This window comes from Periplaneta americana, chromosome 6, assembly GCF_040183065.1.
Source record: "Periplaneta americana isolate PAMFEO1 chromosome 6, P.americana_PAMFEO1_priV1, whole genome shotgun sequence".
In the NCBI taxonomy this organism is placed as follows: domain Eukaryota; kingdom Metazoa; phylum Arthropoda; class Insecta; order Blattodea; family Blattidae; genus Periplaneta; species Periplaneta americana.
The window spans coordinates 119,157,177-119,178,104 of record NC_091122.1 but is presented as its reverse complement, the minus strand read 5'-3'; the positions used below and the strand labels follow the sequence as shown (position 1 = coordinate 119,178,104).

At 36.4% G+C, this 20,928-nt stretch overlaps 1 pseudogene; it reads left to right on the top strand.

Annotated features, from left to right (window-relative positions):
• Positions 1 to 2,435: 2,435 nt before the first annotated feature.
• Positions 2,436 to 18,396, top strand: LOC138702262 (NADH-ubiquinone oxidoreductase chain 5-like; annotated as a pseudogene).
• The last annotated feature ends 2,532 nt before the right edge of the window (positions 18,397 to 20,928 follow it).

Below are 20,928 nucleotides of genomic sequence, written 5' to 3'. Positions count from 1 at the left end.
ATCTCTATACTATACTGCCCTAGTGCGACAGATGGCCTGGATGACATCCGTGAATCTGATGCTGACAAGGGGCCATCGGCCATCCAGACAGCTAGATGCCACTTCGTACGAGGGTATGTTCAAAAATAATGCCTCCTATTTCTTTCGTCGCTCTGAATATAGTTAAAATATTAGTGATATAGGCATCCGAGAAGGAAAACTCAGTGCGCAGAAACCAGCGGGCGTGACTATCTCGCGCAGATGACGTATGCTCCCGTACCCAGCATGCTCTCACGCCTACTGCACGGGGTAAGAGGGTTATAGCATGCGCGCCGCGAGGAGTTCAAGCTGAGTTTTCCTTGTAGGATACCCATAGTACATTGTATTCAGTGAACTTTCTGATCTCAGTGACGCAAGTTTCATATCTCTGTCAGCAGAGAGGTCTGAGTTATAGCCTGAAACATGGCGGTGTGTACCAGCACAATGTCGGTAGTAGCATGAACTACTACCAGGAAGTAAAAAGATGGATAACAATGGCAAAAGAAGCTTTTAATATGAAAAAGAGCATCTTTTACGGACATCTGGAAAGAGAACTAAGGAAGACTAGTGAAGTGCTTCGTGTGGAGTGAGGATTGTATGGGGCAGAAACATGGACATTATCACGATGTAAAGAAAAAGAACTACAAGCATTTGAAATGTGGATATGGAGAATAATGGAGCGTCTTAAATAGACAGACAGTGTGCTAGAAGGAATGAGTGAAGAAAGAATAGTGCTGAGACTGACCAAGAAGATAAAAAGAAATTGGTTGGGTCACCGAATGAATAGAAGCAGCCTATTGAATGATGCAATGGAAGTAATGGTGACAGGAATAAAAATTCGAAGCAGAAGATATCAGATGATAGACGACATTAAGATGTATGAGTCATATGCGGAGACTAAGAGGAAGGCAGAAAATAGAAAAGACTGGAGAATGCTGGGTTTGCAGTGAAAGATCTGCCTTTGAGAAGAACACTGAATGAATGAATTAATGAATGAAGTGAATGGAATGAATGAAATGAATGAAGTGAATGAATGAATGAATGAAATGAATGAAGTGAATGAATGAATGAAATGAATCAAGTGAATGAAGTGAATGAAGTGAATAAAGTGAATAAAGTGAATAAAGTGAATAAAGTGAATAAAGTGAATAAAGTGAATAAAGTGAATGAATGAATGAATGAATGAATGAATGAATGAATGAATGAATGAATGAATGAATGAATGAATGGAGCATGAGCGCGAGTAGGCCTATATAAAATAATCATTCAATATCTCAAACTACAAAACCCAATGAAGGAGAGTTCAATCTAACATTTCTGTTTGTATTCTCACAAAATAATTTTTCCTTTTATTTAACTTTAGTCCGTGTAATGGAATGATGAAGGATGAATTGAACAGAGAAAAATTCTCTCCGGAACCGCGATTTGAACCCGGAATTTCTGCTCTAAGTGCTTACGCTCTATCTACTAAGCCACACCAGATTCCCATCCCGATGTCGGATCGAATCCTCTCAGTTTAAGTTCGATCTCTTGGGTTCCCTCTAGTGGCCTACCTCATGCACTGCGTCATAGATGTATGATAGTGGCACAATGTCCACACATGTGCAGAAGTGCAGTAAATGGCCGGGATCCGACGGAGTAAGCGCCGTCTTAAATCACTAAGTGATTTTTTCGCATATCATATATTATTACGATGTACCGAAGTACATATGATATTTCCGTGCAGAAATTCTGTGTCATCATCTGATGAAGGATGAATGGAAAAGAGCAAAATTCTCTCCGGCACCGATTTGAATCCGGCGTGCCTTAGTGGATAGAGCGTCAGCACGTAGAGCTGAAAACCCGGGTTCAAATCCCGGTGCCGGAGAAAATTTTTCTCTGTTCCACTTATCCTTCATTATATGATGACGTAGAATTTCTGCACGGAAATATCATATGAACTTCGATACATCGCAATAATATACGTGTAGTGGAAAGCAGTTCATTACATCTGGTTTGATCTTGACTGTGAATCATTTAAAAACTAACATGTCGTCGTAAATTTTATGAAACCTCCTGTGTTAGAATACAGAGCATAATTTCTCAGAAAAAAGGAAAAATTAATTAAACATCAATAGACCTACACTGATCCTCGTTGATATCATCATATTCACCATTTTTTTCTATAAAATTATCTAATATTCTTCTGCAGGCCTATTGATATTAATTACCTTCTGTCACATACGAGGTTTCATAAAATCAACGACGATATACGATTTTCACACTGTGGCCCTAAGTTCTATTTCGACTGCCTTGGTTTAAATAAATGCCACTCCACATTCACAAGAACAGGATAGCTTCTAACGTAACACAGTGGTCTCAAAATGTAACTACCCTCTAAAACTTGAGTCTACGAGGGTATTCCAGGAGGATTGGTAATGCTGGCGAAGTGGTTGCGCACCCAATTAGCATGTCGGGAGCTCGATCCCCCACCCCACAGTTTCTACGAGGCTGAATATTACGAGGTGCGACAGAACATACAGTCAGCTCTACACCACTCCACTCAAATGAACATCAAGGCGCGGAACTACACATCTGGGCTCAAAATGCAATGTAGCGCACCTCCAGGCGATCACAATGTAACCCCGCCTAAATCTGTGTGTCGTCTTAAACAAATCTCGAGATTTTATAAATATAAGAATTTATTACTTAGGACTACAAAAACATAGCTATCATTACATTCTGTTAGATAGGTCGTTCTTCTAACTTTTCTATCTATTATTATTAGAGCCCATTGTTTCGTCACATTGAACTACAACACATACTTAATGAACACATACTTAGGCTCTCCCTGTTTTGTGTAACGAACGATGCGGTAAAAACTCAAATTGATACTGGGCATGTATAAACTTCCACAGTCAGCTGACGAAAAACTTTAGTGTGTTCATCTGCAAAACATTATTTTAGGAAACGATTGTTTATATTATAACAAAAACATACTTGATTGTGTATTATTTTTAAAAGAAGATACTAAATTATGATTGTTATAAATGAAATATTGCAAGACTTCCACAACAATAAAAAAAGCTATAACCTCTATCCAAATAAAAAAGAAATACTAAATACTGTAATATTCAGCAGAGCTCTGTAAATCCATTATGCCTACAATGATTGACTATGTACTATATTTTAAAATTTTCAAACGAAAATGTTACCCTTCTTTCGGATAAACAATGATTGTACTTCGGGAAACTTATTTCACTGTCACAAGACGTTACTGGTGCATACATTAAATGTGTACATCGATGTGTGTATTCGCAATTAGAATGAGCAATGTTTGTACTCCGGGAAACTTATTTCATTTTCACAAGAAGTTATTGGTGCATACATAAAATGCGTACATCGATGTGCGTATTGGCAGTTCGGATGAGCAATGTTTGTACTTCGGGAAACTTGTTTCACTTTACAAGAAGTTACTGGTGCATACATAAAATGTGTACATCGATGTGCGTATTCGCAGTTCGGATGAGCAATGTTTGTACTTCGGTAAACTTATTTCACTTTCACAAGAATTTACTGGTGCATACATAAAATGTGTACATCGATGTGCGTATTCGCAGTTCGGATGAGCAATGTTTGTACTTCGGTAAACTTATTTCACTTTCACAAGAAGTTACTGGTGCATACATAAAATGTGTACATCGATGCTTATATTTGCAGTTCGGATGAGCAATGTTTGTACTTCGGTAAACTTATTTCACTTTCACAAGAATTTACTGGTGCATACATAAAATGTGTACATCGATGTGCGTATTCGCAGTTCGGATGAGCAATGTTTGTACTTCGGTAAACTTATTTCACTTTCACAAGAATTTACTGGTGCATACATAAAATGTGTACATCGATGCTTATATTCGCAGTTCGGATGAGCAATGTTTGTACTTCGGTAAACTTATTTCACTTTCACAAGAAGTTACTGGTGCATACATAAAATGTGTACATCGATGCTTATATTTGCAGTTCGGATGAGTAATGTTTGTACTTCGGTAAACTTATTTCACTTTCACAAGAATTTACTGGTGCATACATAAAATGTGTACATCGATGCTTATATTCGCAGTTCGGATGTGCAATGTTTGTACTTCAGGAAACTTATTTCACTTTCACAAGAATTTACTGGTGCATACATAAAATGTGTACATCGATGCTTATATTCGCAGTTCGGATGAGCAATGTTTGTACTTCAGGAAACTTATTTCACTTTCACAAGAAGTTACTGGTGCATACATAAAATGTGTACATCGATGCTTATATTCGCAGTTCGGATGAGCAATGTTTGTACTTCGGTAAACTTATTTCACTTTCACAAGAAGTTACTGGTGCATACATAAAATGTGTACATCGATGCTTATATTTGCAGTTCGGATGAGTAATGTTTGTACTTCGGTAAACTTATTTCACTTTCACAAGAATTTACTGGTGCATACATAAAATGTGTACATCGATGCTTATATTCGCAGTTCGGATGAGCAATGTTTGTACTTCGGTAAACTTATTTCACTTTCACAAGAATTTACTGGTGCATACATAAAATGTGTACATCGATGCTTATATTCGCAGTTCGGATGTGCAATGTTTGTACTTCAGGAAACTTATTTCACTTTCACAAGAATTTACTGGTGCATACATAAAATGTGTACATCGATGCTTATATTCGCAGTTCGGATGAGCAATGTTTGTACTTCGGTAAACTTATTTCACTTTCACAAGAAGTTACTGGTGCATACATAAAATGTGTACATCGATGCTTATATTCGCAGTTCGGATGAGCAATGTTTGTACTTCGGTAAACTTATTTCACTTTCACAAGAATTTACTGGTGCATACATAAAATGTGTACATCGATGCTTATATTTGCAGTTCGGATGAGCAATGTTTGTACTTCAGGAAACTTATTTCACTTTCACAAGAAGTTACTGGTGCATACATAAAATGTGTACATCGATGCTTATATTCGCAGTTCGGATGAGCAATGTTTGTACTTCGGTAAACTTATTTCACTTTCACAAGAATTTACTGGTGCATACATAAAATGTGTACATCGATGCTTATATTCGCAGTTCGGATGTGCAATGTTTGTACTTCAGGAAACTTATTTCACTTTCACAAGAATTTACTGGTGCATACATAAAATGTGTACATCGATGCTTATATTCGCAGTTCGGATGAGCAATGTTTGTACTTCGGTAAACTTATTTCACTTTCACAAGAAGTTACTGGTGCATACATAAAATGTGTACATCGATGCTTATATTCGCAGTTCGGATGAGCAATGTTTGTACTTCAGGAAACTTATTTCACTTTCACAAGAAGTTACTGGTGCATACATAAAATGTGTACATCGATGCTTATATTCGCAGTTCGGATGAGCAATGTTTGTACTTCGGTAAACTTATTTCACTTTCACAAGAATTTACTGGTGCATACATAAAATGTGTACATCGATGCTTATATTCGCAGTTCGGATGAGCAATGTTTGTACTTCAGGAAACTTATTTCACTTTCACAAGAAGTTACTGGTGCATACATAAAATGTGTACATCGATGCTTATATTCGCAGTTCGGATGAGCAATGTTTGTACTTCGGTAAACTTATTTCACTTTCACAAGAATTTACTGGTGCATACATAAAATGTGTACATCGATGCTTATATTCGCAGTTCGGATGAGAAATGTTTGTACTTCAGGAAACTTATTTCACTTTCACAAGAAGTTACTGGTGCATACATAAAATGTGTACATCGCTGTGTGTATTGGTCGTTCGGATAAGCAGTGTTTGTACTTCGGGAAGCTTCTTTCAATTTCACAAGAAATTACTGGTTCACACATAAAGTATGTACATTGATGTATTGACCGTTCGGATAAGCAGTGTTTGTACTTCGGGAAACTTTTCAGTTTCTCAAGTTATTAGTGCAGACATAAAATGTAGTACATTGATGTGTGTATTGGCATGTTCGTCCACCAAAACAAGCAAACAACTTTACTAATTATTGTAATCGAGCAGGTGAGGTGGGGTGGGTTGTGTATTTATGATGTGGTTGAATGTTACAATTTCCTATACAGGTCGGCAAAGAACAGTTTCAATCAGACTAATAAAATCGACACCTAACCATGATACCATCGATATTGCATGATTATCCCTAACGTGCCATGTGTGTGTGCTATCATATGTATTCCACAGCACAGCTAATCCGTTTTCTTTACTTGGTGAAAAAACACTTTCCTTTATTTATGATCATGGAATGCCTATAGCCACTCCTGATACCAGCTAAATACAATTCAACTGACGTGAATGCAGTGCAAGTGATTAAAGTGCATTGACATGGTCAATAAACTGCTTATATGAATGTTAAAGGGGACAAGAGAGTCCTCCTGCATGTAGATCAGTGGTATTCAACCGGGAGGTACGGGATGACTTCTTAGGGGGTAAGTAAAAATTAAAATACGCATATACGTTTCATGAATGACAGAGCTAATGAAAACTATTTCTGCCAGAGCGAATTTGTATTGCCTTCTATTATAGAACGTAAACTTGCGAATTATATATGAGGCAGTAGAGAAAGTGGACAGCTTCAAATACTTAGGGTGTACAGCAGTAAAATGAACTGCTGCTAGGAAGTCAAAAGGAGGATATTAATGGCAAAAGAAGCTTTTAATAAAAAAGAAGCATCTTCTGCGGACCTCTGGAAAAAGAACTAAGAAAGAGACTAGTGAACTACTTTGTATGGAGTGTGGCGATGTATGGGGCAGAAACATGAACATCACGACGAAGTGAAGAGAAGCGAATAGAAACATTTGAAATGTGGATATGGAGAAGAATGGAGCTTGTGAAGTTGACAAACAGAATAAGAAATGAAGCTGTGTTGGAAAGAATGGGTGAAGAAAGAATGATGCTGAAACTGATCAGAAAGAGTATCAGGAATTGGTTGAGTCACTGGCTGAGAAGAAACTACCTACTGAAGGATGCATTGAAAGGAATAGTGAACGGGAGAAGAGTTCGGGTCAGAATAAGATATCAGATGATAAACGACATTATCAGATGATAAATGACATTAAGATGTACGGATCATATGAAGAGGCGAAAAGGAAAACAGAAAATACAAAATATTGGAGAAACTGGGTTTGCAGTGAAAGACCTGCCCTTAGACAGAACAATGAATGAATCAATCAATCAATCAATCAATCAATCAATCAATCAATCAATCAATTCTATCCAAAGATGAAATCTTTGTTATGCTAATCATGCTTCTGTAATATTACAATGAATACGTCAAAATAGATGCCTCGGGGTATATTGGCTGAGTGTAACATCTTTCAGTGGCGTGTGGTGACTTATATAGCCTATACAGGTCCGGTTTCTTTACTTATAATATTCTATTCTCGTTCCTCACTCCTTATACTTGCGAACTAAAGTATAGGTTTATAATTGTTAAGTTTCTTCTCATTATTTTTCATTTTTTCTTACAACGTGATATTAGAAGACGGAACTTAAAATCGATTAAAAATGTGAACCATCTACGAGCAAGTCTTGTCTTTGATATCTGTAATGTTATTCCTTTAATTACTTATCTAATATAATGAATTTTTTAAGTTAAAACTGGCTGATTTAATAACTAAATTTATTGTCTTCTATTTAGTTTAGATATAGTTGTGTAAAATTTTGATTAAACATAACTTTGGGGATAAAAGCTTGAGCGGAAAAGTGACTCTAGGGGTACGCGAAGAAAAAAAAATTGAATACCACTTATTTAGATAATACTGGCGTTATGGCACAGTGCAAAACCTAAAAAATCTAACACCTACTCTTAGAAAGCCTGATCCCGAGGCGTTGGGTTCAGCACTAAGCTCAATACAGGAGCTATGTATCATTTGAGCCGTTCAGAGCAAGAGTGGTGTAAGTCAAAAAGGAGTAATGAGGGTTAAAGCAAACATTCTGTAAAATACAGCGCAAAGTAGCAATTAATATTCAATTTTTTTTTTTAACTATTATTAGTCAGTGAATAGCAAGAAGACCATATTAATTGCTGCCTTGCGCTGTATTTCACAGAATTTTTACTTTAAACCTCATTACCCAATTTTGACTTACACCACTTTTGCTCTGAACGGCTCATTTATAAGAAACTGTCTGTAACAGATCTACGTCTGGTCTTCTAAGGACGTTATTAATAAGGGACCAGCAAGGGAAACTGAATTACTTTAGGGAAGTTTGTCAATCACCAACTTTTCTATCACAATTGTCACTAGATCGCCAGAAATCAATTTCGCTGGTGGACACTTTTCCCAGTCCATTTATCCCAGTAACAAGTAGTATCAAACCCGGTGGTTCCTTACTTACAAATGGCTTTTAAGGAACCCGAAGGTTCATTGCCGCCCTCACATACGCCCGCCATCGGTCCCTATCCTATGCAAGATTAATCCAGTCTCTATCATCATATCCCACCTCTCTCAAATCCATTTTAATATTATCCTCCCATCTACGTCTCGGCCTCCCTAAAAGTATTTTTCCTTCCGGTCTCCCAACTAACACTCTATAAGCATTTCTGGATTCGCCCATACGTGCTACATGCCCTGCCCATCTGGATTTAATCTAATTACGTCAGGTGAAGAATACAATGCGTGCAGTTCTGCGTTGTGTAACTTTCTCCATTCTCCTGTAACTTCACCCCGCTTAGCCCCAAATATTTTCCTAAGCACCTTATTCTCAAACACCCTTAACCTATGTTCCTCTCTCAGAGTGAGAGTCCAAGTTTCACAACCATACAGAAGAACCGGTAATACGGTATAACTGTTTTATAAATTCTAACTTTCAGATTTTTGGACAGCAGAACCCGGTGGTTCCAGTAAACAAAATTTTCCAAAAGAAAAACCACCTTTTTACCTAACTTATGCATTTCCGAATCCATATTTTGCCATTCCAAAAGCTTTCAAATTTTAATTTTTCCAACTATTTATTTGTGTAACCTATTCTCAACTCGTTTAAAAGTTGAATAATCCATTTGTTAACGCTGCTTTATAGTTTAGGCCTATACATTACATGCACTCAAAATTTAATTATTCAATTTCCTGTTGTATATGGCACCACATCGTATTAGAAACTCAAATTGTTCCCATTTGCTCGTAAATACGTTATAAATTTGTCTCCTTTCTTTATAATCCTCACATTTATCACTAATATTTGAAATACGTTGTTCGATGATTTCTTGTCCTCGTTTCCGCTAATTACAGAAGTGTTCCAAAGGTATGGTTTTCAGAATGATATAAATTATCCATAAATATGTCAAAGTCTTCCCCTACCCCAAGAATTTACAATTTCATTAATGATACTGGTAGTAGGGGAGAGCTGGGTAGTATCGGACATCGGGTAATATCGGACAATGTGTTTCTTTCCTCTACCACCAGATGGTTACGTTTCTGTATGCGACGTAACAGAAACGTAATCACGTCATTCAGGTACTATCATCTGGCGGTAGATGAAAGAAACGCATTGTCCGATATTACCCGATGTCCGATACTACCCAACTCTCCCCTAAGTTTACGCAAAATTTATGATAATTCAGTAAAACACCGTTCGTTATTATGGAAACGTATAACAGAGTCAAGTAGATTGTCATGGCAGGAGAGTAATGGGAAAAGCTTTTGGGAAAGGTACATTGGGAAACAGAGATAGAAAAATGGATAGCGAAAACAGAACTGGGAGAAATGGAATGGAAAAAAAGAGGATTATAAAAATGAGCATTGGATCTCGGCTATGTTGGAAATTCCAAACGTTGTGAAAAAAGAAATTGGGAAAAATTATTTGGGGAAAACTGACCACCAATCATCATATTTCCCGTTACTAACTGGATGAATAAAAATACAGGATGATCCACGAGGATTTACCGTCCCTTACGGTGCTTATTTCCGAAGACATTCTGGACAAAAAAATGTCATATAAAAAGTCGTCCTAATCTCAATATTTTCAGAATTACACTAATTTGAAGTTGTACGTAAAATACCATTATTCTTGAGTTTTAAGGGTCAAAGAATATTACAGATAAAGAATGAACTATTCAGGAGTATCATTTCTTTAATTAGCTAGTATTCTGAAGCTAAAAATATGTTGTGAATTCCATAGTTGCTTCGCACAGAATTTTTTTTTTCGATTTTTAACTACAAAATTACATTTTCTTACGCATTTACCACAACAATCGTTACAAATCACGCCACTCTTGTCAATTCTTTAAGAGAGTACATTAGAATGCATAATTAAACTGTAAAGAATCAAGTTCCTAAAGTCGTATGATTTGTAACAATTTTTTGTGATAAATGTGTAAGAATGATGTAATTTTTAGTTAAAAATTGAAAAACAAAATCTGTACAAAGGAATTAACAACACATTTTCAGCTTCAGAACACAATTAAAGAAATGACACTTTCGAATAGTTCAAACCCTATTTGTAATATTCTTATACCATTAAAACTAAAGGAAAAAGATATTTTTTAACAACTTCAAATTAGTGTAACTTTGTAAATATTGAGATTAGGACAAATGTTTACATGACTTTTTTGCTCAGAACGTCTTCCGAAATAAGCTTCGTAAGGAACTTAATATTTTAGGAGAAAAATTCGATCCGGCGCCGGGGATCGAACCCGGGTCCTTGGTTCTACGTACCAAGCGCTCTGACCACTGAGCTACGCCGAATTCAATCCACAGCACCGGACCGAACTCTCCTTCGATGTTTCCCTTTGTGGCCTGACTTCAAGTTAGGCATATATAAGTATGTTGACGTGTATCCAATGTCAACTGCCATTAGAGCTAGGATTCTGATGACCTATAAATCATGAAAAAATGTGCTAAAACAATGCATTTATGACCTAAAAATTAAAAAAAAAAAATCCCTTAAAAATGCCTTAAAAATTGATCTTACATAATTGTCTTGGTAGGAAAAGAGGTTTTGTACTGCTTAATATTTATACTAGTAATTAAATTAAACATTTAAGTTTATTTAATTTTACACAATTTTTTCTAAGTAGTACACTTTAATTAATCATTTTATCTGATGTATTTTTATTTTATTAGGTTACTTTACGACGCTTTATCAACATCTTAGGTTATTTAGCGTCTGAATGAGATAAAGTGATAATGCCGGTGAAATGAGTCCGGGATCCAGCACCGAAAGTTACCCAGCATTTGCTCATATTGGGTTGGGGGAAAACCCCGGGGAAAACCTCAACCAGGTAACTTGCCCCGACCGGGAATCGAACCCGGGCCACCTGGTTTTGCGGCCAGTCGCGCTGACCGTTACGCCACAGGTGTGGACTACCTGATGTAGTTTCCATGTAGTCCACCACAAGGCCACTTTTATCCGGAACTAACAGGTACAGAGGAGTCTATATTGAAAGGGTGGCTGAACTGATCCATTACATGGGGTGTACTACGTTAAAATAACAATATTTGTGTAAAAAAACGATTAAAATATTATACAGGACTTCACTTTATTTTTACTAACATTTTTAACATTAATCTGGCTATACTCTGAAACACTGTTACCCCCCTCCCATTACAGGAATTTAGAGTTGCTAGTGCAATATGTAAACAAATCATTTTACTAGCTATAGGAAGAGAGAAAAGTAGTGTATCCATTTATGTTACAGGGAAATATAGTATTACGATTTTGAGTTTGGTCATTACTTTACAGTATTTTATCAAAAAACAGTGGAATAGTAACAATTTTTTTTTTTCACAAACTCAACTCTTCAGGCGGTTATATTCATTATGTAATGTCTACTTTATTCTGAGTATTACTAACCTAATTTATTCCTGAGAATTTTGTGAGCACTTCCGTAAGAAAGCCCAATTTCTACAGCTAACTTCTTGACCGACTTATTAGGACCTCGCTGCATCCTTTCTCTAGCATCTTCTACAGCATCTTTTGTCACCTTTGTTGGCCATCTTACACTTTTCTTCCTTTCTGTACACTCTGTTGCTCTAAATTTATCTACCACATTAATGACATTTCTACGAAAATATTCCGTAATGATATAATCAGAAAATTGTGAAGAAAAAAGAAAAACTGTTGTTCACATTCCGTTATATTGTAATTCCAGTTCCCATCATCGTCCTTCATACCTACAAACAGTAAAACAAAACTCTTGTTTAAATAATGTTGTTAAGTACCGTACCATATTATAGGGTACCGTACTTTCGGTAATTCTAATCTTCACTTGTGCTCAGTCCACACAGATAAATTCAGTTATGCTACACACCATACCTGTGTGAAAATAAACTTCAATAATATAAGCTTTTTCTTCTATAGAAAATGCAACATATTTCTGAAACACACTGTACTCCGTACTGTTTATTTCACTGCTAGCAACAGCGGCCGTAAGTTTGTGTGACTGACGTTAGCAAGGACATTAGTGAAAGGGGTGGGAGTCAAGTACATTCAGAAACGCAGGTACAATAAAAATTGAAGTAAAAATAAAATGATGTCCCTGTACAAAATAATGGTTGATGGACAAAATATGTAGAGAAAATGTCAAAGGAAATAAACATCATTTTACATTAATAATAGGGATTTATGGCCAAAATTAAATGAAAATGCCTAAAAAATGACTGAATAAAACAAAAATGATCTTATGAGTTGAAACAGGCAAAAAATGCAAAAAATGCAAAAAATGCCCTAATAAATGTGTCTTAAAACTCTCAGTTCATCACATAACATATAAATACTATCATCCTCTGAGGAGTTTAGTGCTGAGAGGAATGCGGTTCCGACTAGCCTAGCGCGGTACTGGAGTGGGAGGGAACAGTGACAGCGGCAGTCTGGAAGGAAGTACAATCATACCGAAAACGTTTCACTCGTACAGGGACATCACTTTATTTTTACTAACATTTTTAACATTAACCTGGCTATACTCGGAAACACTGTTACCCCCCCCCTTCCATTACAGGAGTTTGGAGTTGCTAGTGCAATATGTAAACAAATCATTTTACTAGCTATAGGAAGAGAGAAAAGTAGTGTATCCATTTATGTTACAGGGAAATATAGTATTACGATTTTCAGTTTGGTCATTACTTTACAGTATTTTATCAAAAAACAGTAGAATAGTAACAATTTTTTTCACAAACTCAAGTCTTCAGGCGGTTATATTCATTATGTAATGTCTACTTTATTCAGCATATTAATAACCTAATTTATTCCTGAGAATTTTGTGAGCACTTCCGTAAGAAACCCCAATTTCTACAGCTAACTTCTTGACCGACTTATTACGACCTCGCTGCATCCTTTCTCTAGCATATTCTATAGCATCTTCTGTCACCTTTGTTGGCCACCTTACACTTTTCTTTCTTTCTATACACTCTGTTGCTCTAAATTTATCTACCACATTAATGACATTTCTACGAAAATATTCCGTAATGATATAATCAGGAAATTGTGAAAAAAGAAAACAAGAAAAACTGTTGTTCACATTCGGTTACATTGTAATTCCAGTTTCCATCATCGTCCTTCATACCTACAAATAGTAAAACAAAACTCTTGTTTAAATAATGTTGTTAAGTACCGTACCATATTATAGGGTATCGTACTTTCGGTAACTCTAAACTTCACGTCCACAACGATAAATTCTGTTATGCTACACACCATACCTATGTGAAAATAAACTTCAATAATATAAGCTCTTTCTTCTATAGAAAACGCAACATATTTCTGAAACACACTGTATTTTGTACTGTTTACTTCACTGCTAGCAACAGCGGCCGTAAGTTTGTGTGACTGACGTTAGCAAGGACATTAGTGAAAGGGGTGGGAGTCAAGTACATTCAGAAACGCAGGTACAATAAAAATTGAAGTAAAAATAAAATGATGTCCCTGTATATAGAGTACCTAACACGTGCACACAGTCACACACTACTACAAACTGAAGACTGCATATTTTTGGACGATTAATACTTCCCACCCCGCTCGGCTCGGCTTGACTGTAGCAACAAAAGAATCTACCTGTACCCCCCCCCCGCACCGATGGCAAGAATACCTCAGGTCCCAGCGCTAAACAGTACTAAAGCACCTATGTTTCTGGCGTAATAGAAAAAAGATACAATTTCATCAAAATCCTAGCCCTAGCCATTATACTAGGAGCGCACTCAGTTGAGTGACTTGTTGGCCGGGAATCCGCAGTTGTTATGAACTGCTAGCTAAGAGAATATTATAGATATATTAATTTGTCCTACAGGATTTATCTGTAATATTGACACTTAATATTACAGATAAATTCTGTAGGACAAATTAATATACGGTAAATCCTCATCAATCACCCTGTATATCCAGTTGCTTGGTTTCCAAAGGACCCACAGTATTATGAGACACGCGTGTGACAAAATAAGAGCGGGATTTCAGCTTTGAAACAGTGGAGTGGCAGGCTGGAGTGAAGAGCAGGTAACCTCATTCCATGTTTGTTGTGTAACGGGCCCGCCACAAACTGCGGACGTGACAAGCGTCTCAGGTTAGTGCCCGAGGAAGAAGACTTGCGACAAGCCCACCTGGAAAAGCAATTGACCTTCCGTGCCGCGAACACTGGCTAACTACTACTAGTAGGCCTATCAGCCAAGAAACGGTTTCCGTAATCGCGACATTACGCAGACCTGTTCTACCGCGTAACTCAAATACTGTACACTAATGCTTGTTGCAGTAACAATTAACGAAACTATTAAGTCACTTTAATGAACACGAAACTGCGTTCATTTCAAGAGCAGTATTAGAATAGTACATTGTAATACAGATCAAGGAAGAATTTATACATGTTACAGGAACAATCTTCCTATTTTATCTCGAAACGCGTATAGAGTAATGATGACAGGATTTTTTCTCGTTGCTAAACTTTCAGAACGGCCCCAAGGTTCACTCAGCCTTCTATAAAATTGAGTACCGGGTCTTTCCCGGGGGTAAAAGGCGGTCAGAGCGTGGTGCCGACCACACCACCTCATTCTAGTGCCGAGGTCATGGAAAGCATGGGGCTCTACCTCCATGCCCCCCAAGTGCCTTCATGGCATGTTACGGGGATACCTTTACCTTTTTACCTTTACGCGTATAGAGTAAAGGCTCATTCACAATGAGAATTAAACATAACGTAAGCGTTAACTTAAGAATATAAACGTTACGGTAAAATCAAGAAGTCCTACCATCATTCACGATGGTAACATAAACATAACAGCAAACATACTTGGTAACCATGGAAACAACAACGACGCCATTTCCACATATTCTGTCGTATACTTCAGCGTTCCACGATTATCTTCTGTTTGCAAATCACGTAAGCATAAGCATGAAAGTTTGGAGTTTGCAAATTTTCATGTTAACGTCTTACGGTAATGTTTATGTCAATGCTTATGTGACTCATTGTGAATGATCCCATTTGGTAGCCTGGGCGCAAACTTCTGTGTTTATGTTACGGTTATGTTTAATTTTCATTGAGAATGGGCCTTAAAGTTTCGAAATAATGTGATAATTACTTACTGGCTTTTAAGGAACCCGAAGGTTCATTGCCGCCCTCGCATAAGCCCGTCATTGGTCCCTATCCTGAGCAAGATTAATCCAGTCTTTATTATCATACCCCACCTCCCTCAAATCCATTTTAATATTATCTTCCTATCTACGTCTCGGCCTCCCCAATGGTCTTTTTCCCTTCGGCCTCCCAACTAACACTCTATATGCAATTCTGGATTCGCCCATACGTGCTACATAACCTGCCCATCTCAAACGTCTGGCTTTAATGTTCCTAATTATGTCAGATGAAGAATACAATACGTGCAGTTCTGTGTTGTGTAACTTTCTCCATTCTCCTGTAACTTCATCCCTCTTAGCCCCAAATATTTTCCTAAGCACCTTATTCTCAAACAGCCTTAACCTATGTTCCTCTCGCAAAGTGGGAGTCCAAGTTTCACAACCATAAAGAACAACCGGTAATATAACTGTTTTATAAATTCTAACTTTCAGATTTTTTGACAGCAGACTGGATGATAAAAGCTTCTCAACCGAATAATAACAGGCATTTCCCATATTTATTCTGTGTTTAATTTCCTCCCGAGTATCATTCATATTTTTTACTGTTGCTCCAAGATATTTGAATTTTTCCATCTCTTCCAAGGATAAATTTCCAATTTTTATATTTTCATTTCGTACAATATTCTCGTCACAAGACATAGTCATATACTTTGTCTTTTCGGGATTTACTTCCAAATCTATCCCTTTACTTGCTTCAAGTAAAATTCCCGTGTTTTCCCTAATCGTTTGTGGACTTTTTCCTAACATATTCACGTCACAAGCAGCTGATGTAACCCGTTCAATTAAATATTGTGATACTAATAATATTATGATAGTACTTTTTGAGAATTTTTTTACAATTTTACTGAGCGAGAGAAGGACCGGTTTTGTGCAGAAACTTGTCCACGAACATTCCCTTAATACGTTGACGCAAGAAAGCATATGATTTTTTTACGATTAAAATTACTATTTTCGATCATTCGATTAAATATTCTTGATCGATTAATCTTCGAATAGAAATAGATTAAATCCCACAACGAATTTATTAGAAGAAAAACGTCCTTTCAATGCCAGTTTTCTTGTCGCAAATGCTTCCTTTCCACACTTTCACAGAACATAGTAATTTATAAGTGTTACGAATATCGTCATTATGAACTTATAGGCCTACTGTTATTAGGAATAATAACTCAAATTTTTTGGGTAGGCTAAGTCTGAAACGCCTCTTAAGAGCTTCGCCACTGGATAATACTTTAACTAATTCTCCATCGAGATCATTGAGTAGGCTTCAAATTTAGGTCTATAATTGAGCCTTAAAGGCTCAATTAAATATAATTCGAATTTTATTGGGCTGAGGTGGTCTAGGTTTGGTCTCTTACTGTTTAGTTATTTATTATCAAAATGTTAAATCTTATAATGCTGGTATAATTACTGCTTTATCTAGTCGGATTGGGAACGTTTGTTTATTAATGGCAATTTCATGAATATTAAATTTTGGTAGATGGAATTATATTTATTATTTGGAATTATTAAAGGGTAGATATGAAATATAAATTATTTCTTTTCTTGTAGTTATAGCGGCTATAACTAAAAGAGCTCAAATTCCATTTTCTTCATGACTTCCTGCTGCTATAGCAGCCCCTACTCCAGTATCTGCTTTGGTTCATTCATCAACTTTAGTTACTGCAGTGTTTTTTTTTTTTTTTTTTTTTTTTGTTAATTCGTTTTAGAATTGCTTTTAGTGATTGATTAAACATTTTTATTTGACTTATTTCTGGTTTAACAATATTCATGGCTGGTTTAGGGGCTAATTTTGAATATGATTTAAAGAAAATTGTTGCTTTATCTACTTTAAGTCAGTTGGGTTTAATAATAAGTATCTTATCTATAGGTTTTTCTGTTTTGGCCTTTTTCATTTAACTCGTGCATTATTTAAAGCATTATTGTTTATATGTGTTGGTATAGTAATTCTTATGGCATATTTTCGCATTTCTAAGTTAACTAGAAAGAATTCTTCGATCGATGAATTTGAACTAATTGGAGCTTCAGACAAGAGAACTAAAAACATTAGAAAAAGACTCGATTGTACTTCAGTGGGTATTAAAGCTTATTTTCTGGTAACCTAAACAAGGACTTTGCTTGATTTCGTCGAAAAGGAAAGAAGGCTTTATTTGCTAATTAATTCAATCGATTTCCTTGAACGCGGACTTCTCTGTGTTTGTAGTTAATAAGATACGGAATTGTATTCATACGCACACTGGCTCTCGGAGATTCCTGTTCAATTCATTATACCTGCATTATCATTCCTGTCATACAACTTTAAGTACATTTAACCCTTTAGCGAGCGTAAAATAAATTATAACAGAAATAGGGTATTGAGACCCCCTCATCCTCACAGCCGTATGAAATTGCTAGACGAAAAAAATGTGTGCTAACACTGAAACCCAGACAACGAACTCAGTATTAATTTCACGTGCATTATATACAGTAAGTTGCTACGACAACATTCCAGTTTAAAAGCTACGTCATTCATACCTCGATACCCTTCCTGGAAAGTAACTTAATCACTGCGTGTGTTTGACTTTGCATCACAGTAATGACTAGGAAGAAGAGGAAGAGTAAGGAAAAGGGAATCACACAGTCTGCAATTCTGCCTGTACAGTCAGATAGCCAAGATATTGACCACGTCTCCACAATACATTTCCTACAGTTCGTGTAAAACACAGATCTTGTATTTTCACATCGACATCTAAATGAGGAGCTTAGTATCAAAGTTGGACAACTCCAGTTTTGCTTCTTTTACAGGAGAGGCGAAAAACTAGATCCATGGAAACCAATGTCACAGATATACGTACATTTTTTAAAGCATTCTCATGGGTCACAAAATATTTTTTCAGTCTCAAAATTTGATTAAAATTAAGATTCAGGTCGAAATTTAAGTTTAAAAAGTGGAGTTGTCCAACTCTGACACTAAATCATGGAGTTGTATGTTTTTGAAACCAAATGAAGATATATTTAAAGTAAGGGTGTAACTGATATTTTGTTATTTGAAGTGTTGCATCAGTGAAATGTGAAGTGTGTTGTCAGTGAAGTGTGTTTGTGTCAGTGAAGTTTTATAGTTTACAGTGGCAGTGCAAAGTATTTGAACAGTGAAATGTTTTTGAAGTGTTAGTGAAATCAGGACAGAATCAATTAAATGTGTCGTAGTTCCAGTGCAGTGAGTGAGTTGGCAGCGAAATGAGTGTAGTGCTGAAAGTACTTGTGCAGGCATGAACATATCATACTCGTGGGTTTTAGTTTGAACTTAGGGTTAAGATACAAATCAGATTTACTTTAAATGTTATTTAAGTGATCGTGCTTCATTTAATTTAGGATGCTCTTTATTATTATTATTATTATTATTATTATTATTATTATTATTATTCTTATTATTCAAATACCTGGGAGCAAAGGTAACAAATATAAATGATACTCCGGAGGAAATTAAACACAGAATAAATATGGGAAATGCCTGTTATTATTCGGTTCAGAAGCCTTTATCATCCAGTCTGCTGTCAAAAAATCTGAAAGAATTTATAAAACAGTTACATTAGCGGTTGTTCTTTATGGTTGTGAAACTTGGATTCTCACTTCGAGAGAGGAACATAGGTTAAGGGTGTTTGAGAATAAGGTGCTTAGGAAAATATTTGGGGCTAAGAGGGATGAAGTTACAGGAGAATGGAGAAAGTTACACAACACAGAACTGCACGCATTGTATTCTTCACCTGACATAATTAGGAACATTAAATCCAGACGTTTGAGATGGGCAGGGCATGTAGCACGTATGGGCGAATCCAGAAATGCATGTAGTGTGTTAGTTGGGAGGCCGGAGGCAAAAAGACCTTTGGAGAGGCCAAGACGTAGATGGGAAGATAATATTAGAATGGATTTGAGGGAGGTGGGATATGATGATAGAGACTGGATTAATTTTGCTCAGGATGGGGACCAATGGCGGGTTTATGTGAAGGCGGCAATGAACCTCCAGGTTCCCTAAAAGCCAATAAGTAAGTATTATTATTATCATCATTAATTATTAGTATTAATTATTATTATTAATTTTTGTTAATTGTAATTTTATTAGTTTTTCATTCTTAATTATTATTGAGTGTAATTAGCTACCACTGCTACCGGATATATACCTATTTGCAGTGTGAATACATACATACTTACATACATACATATTTATTTAAAGTGAAATTGTGTACTTTTATATCCAAGTCTCTTCTAACTCGGTTTCAAGGCAAATTTACGTAAATCAGTAGCCTACTTATTCATCCACAAACCGATTATATAAATAATCAGCCATTTGGATTCGGGATGCGTCATGGGGAAAGGTGGTACGAATGTGGGCTTCTCATTGGCTACTGAAGGAATTGTCCTAATTTGAAACAAAACCATAGTGGAGATGTCTATATTTTGATTCTAAAGCGCACAATTAAGTGCTATTTTCGCTGTGTTCTGTCCCTTTATTAACCTAATCAGTTCCGGAATCACATTCAGCACACAAAATTCTACGAGAAACAATCAATATCTCGAAATCGAAAAAAATGGAATTGTCTAACTTTGAGGCTATGCTCCTCATTAATACTGTCCGTACAAAATGAATTCTGAACGAGCAGCAAATGTTCACAGCGCCGGAAAGCTCATTCACCAAAGAAGCTCCACACTGGAGACAGGGGACGCAGTGTGAGTCATATGAATTCTGCATTTATTTTGTTAGAGACCGTAAAACACAACAATAGCGGTTCCGGTCGTGGGTGACTGTGCCCCACGCCACGTTATACGGTCAGCGTATCACCCATTGTGTTACCATGGAGATGAAAAACAACGTCATACAGTTCTTGTAAGATCCGGTAAATAACTTCCTGTGCTTCATTCCCCTACCACAATCGCAGTTGAGGGATACGATTGTGCAAGGGATTTGCATAACCTGAAACTCATATACTGGAGGGTGACTCGTTGCTATAAGAAGGGGTGAACACCAGTGGAGTACCAAAGGTTTACTGGCTATCGTTTGAAGTCCAAGAATCTTAATTATTCCCAATTTTACTATACAGAGTGATTCATAAATACCTGTAAAAACTTTGTGGGTGTAATGTAGCGGTAAAAATAAAACTAAAATGTTCTATACAACTATTCCCGGAAATCCTTACTTTCACAGTTATGATGCATAGTGCCATATCTGGCTATCGTTTGAAGTTCAAGAATCTTAATTATTCCCAATTTTACTATACAGAGTGATTCATAAATACCTGTAAAAACTTTGTGGGTGTAATGTAGCGGTAAAAATAAAACTAAAATGTTCTATACAACTT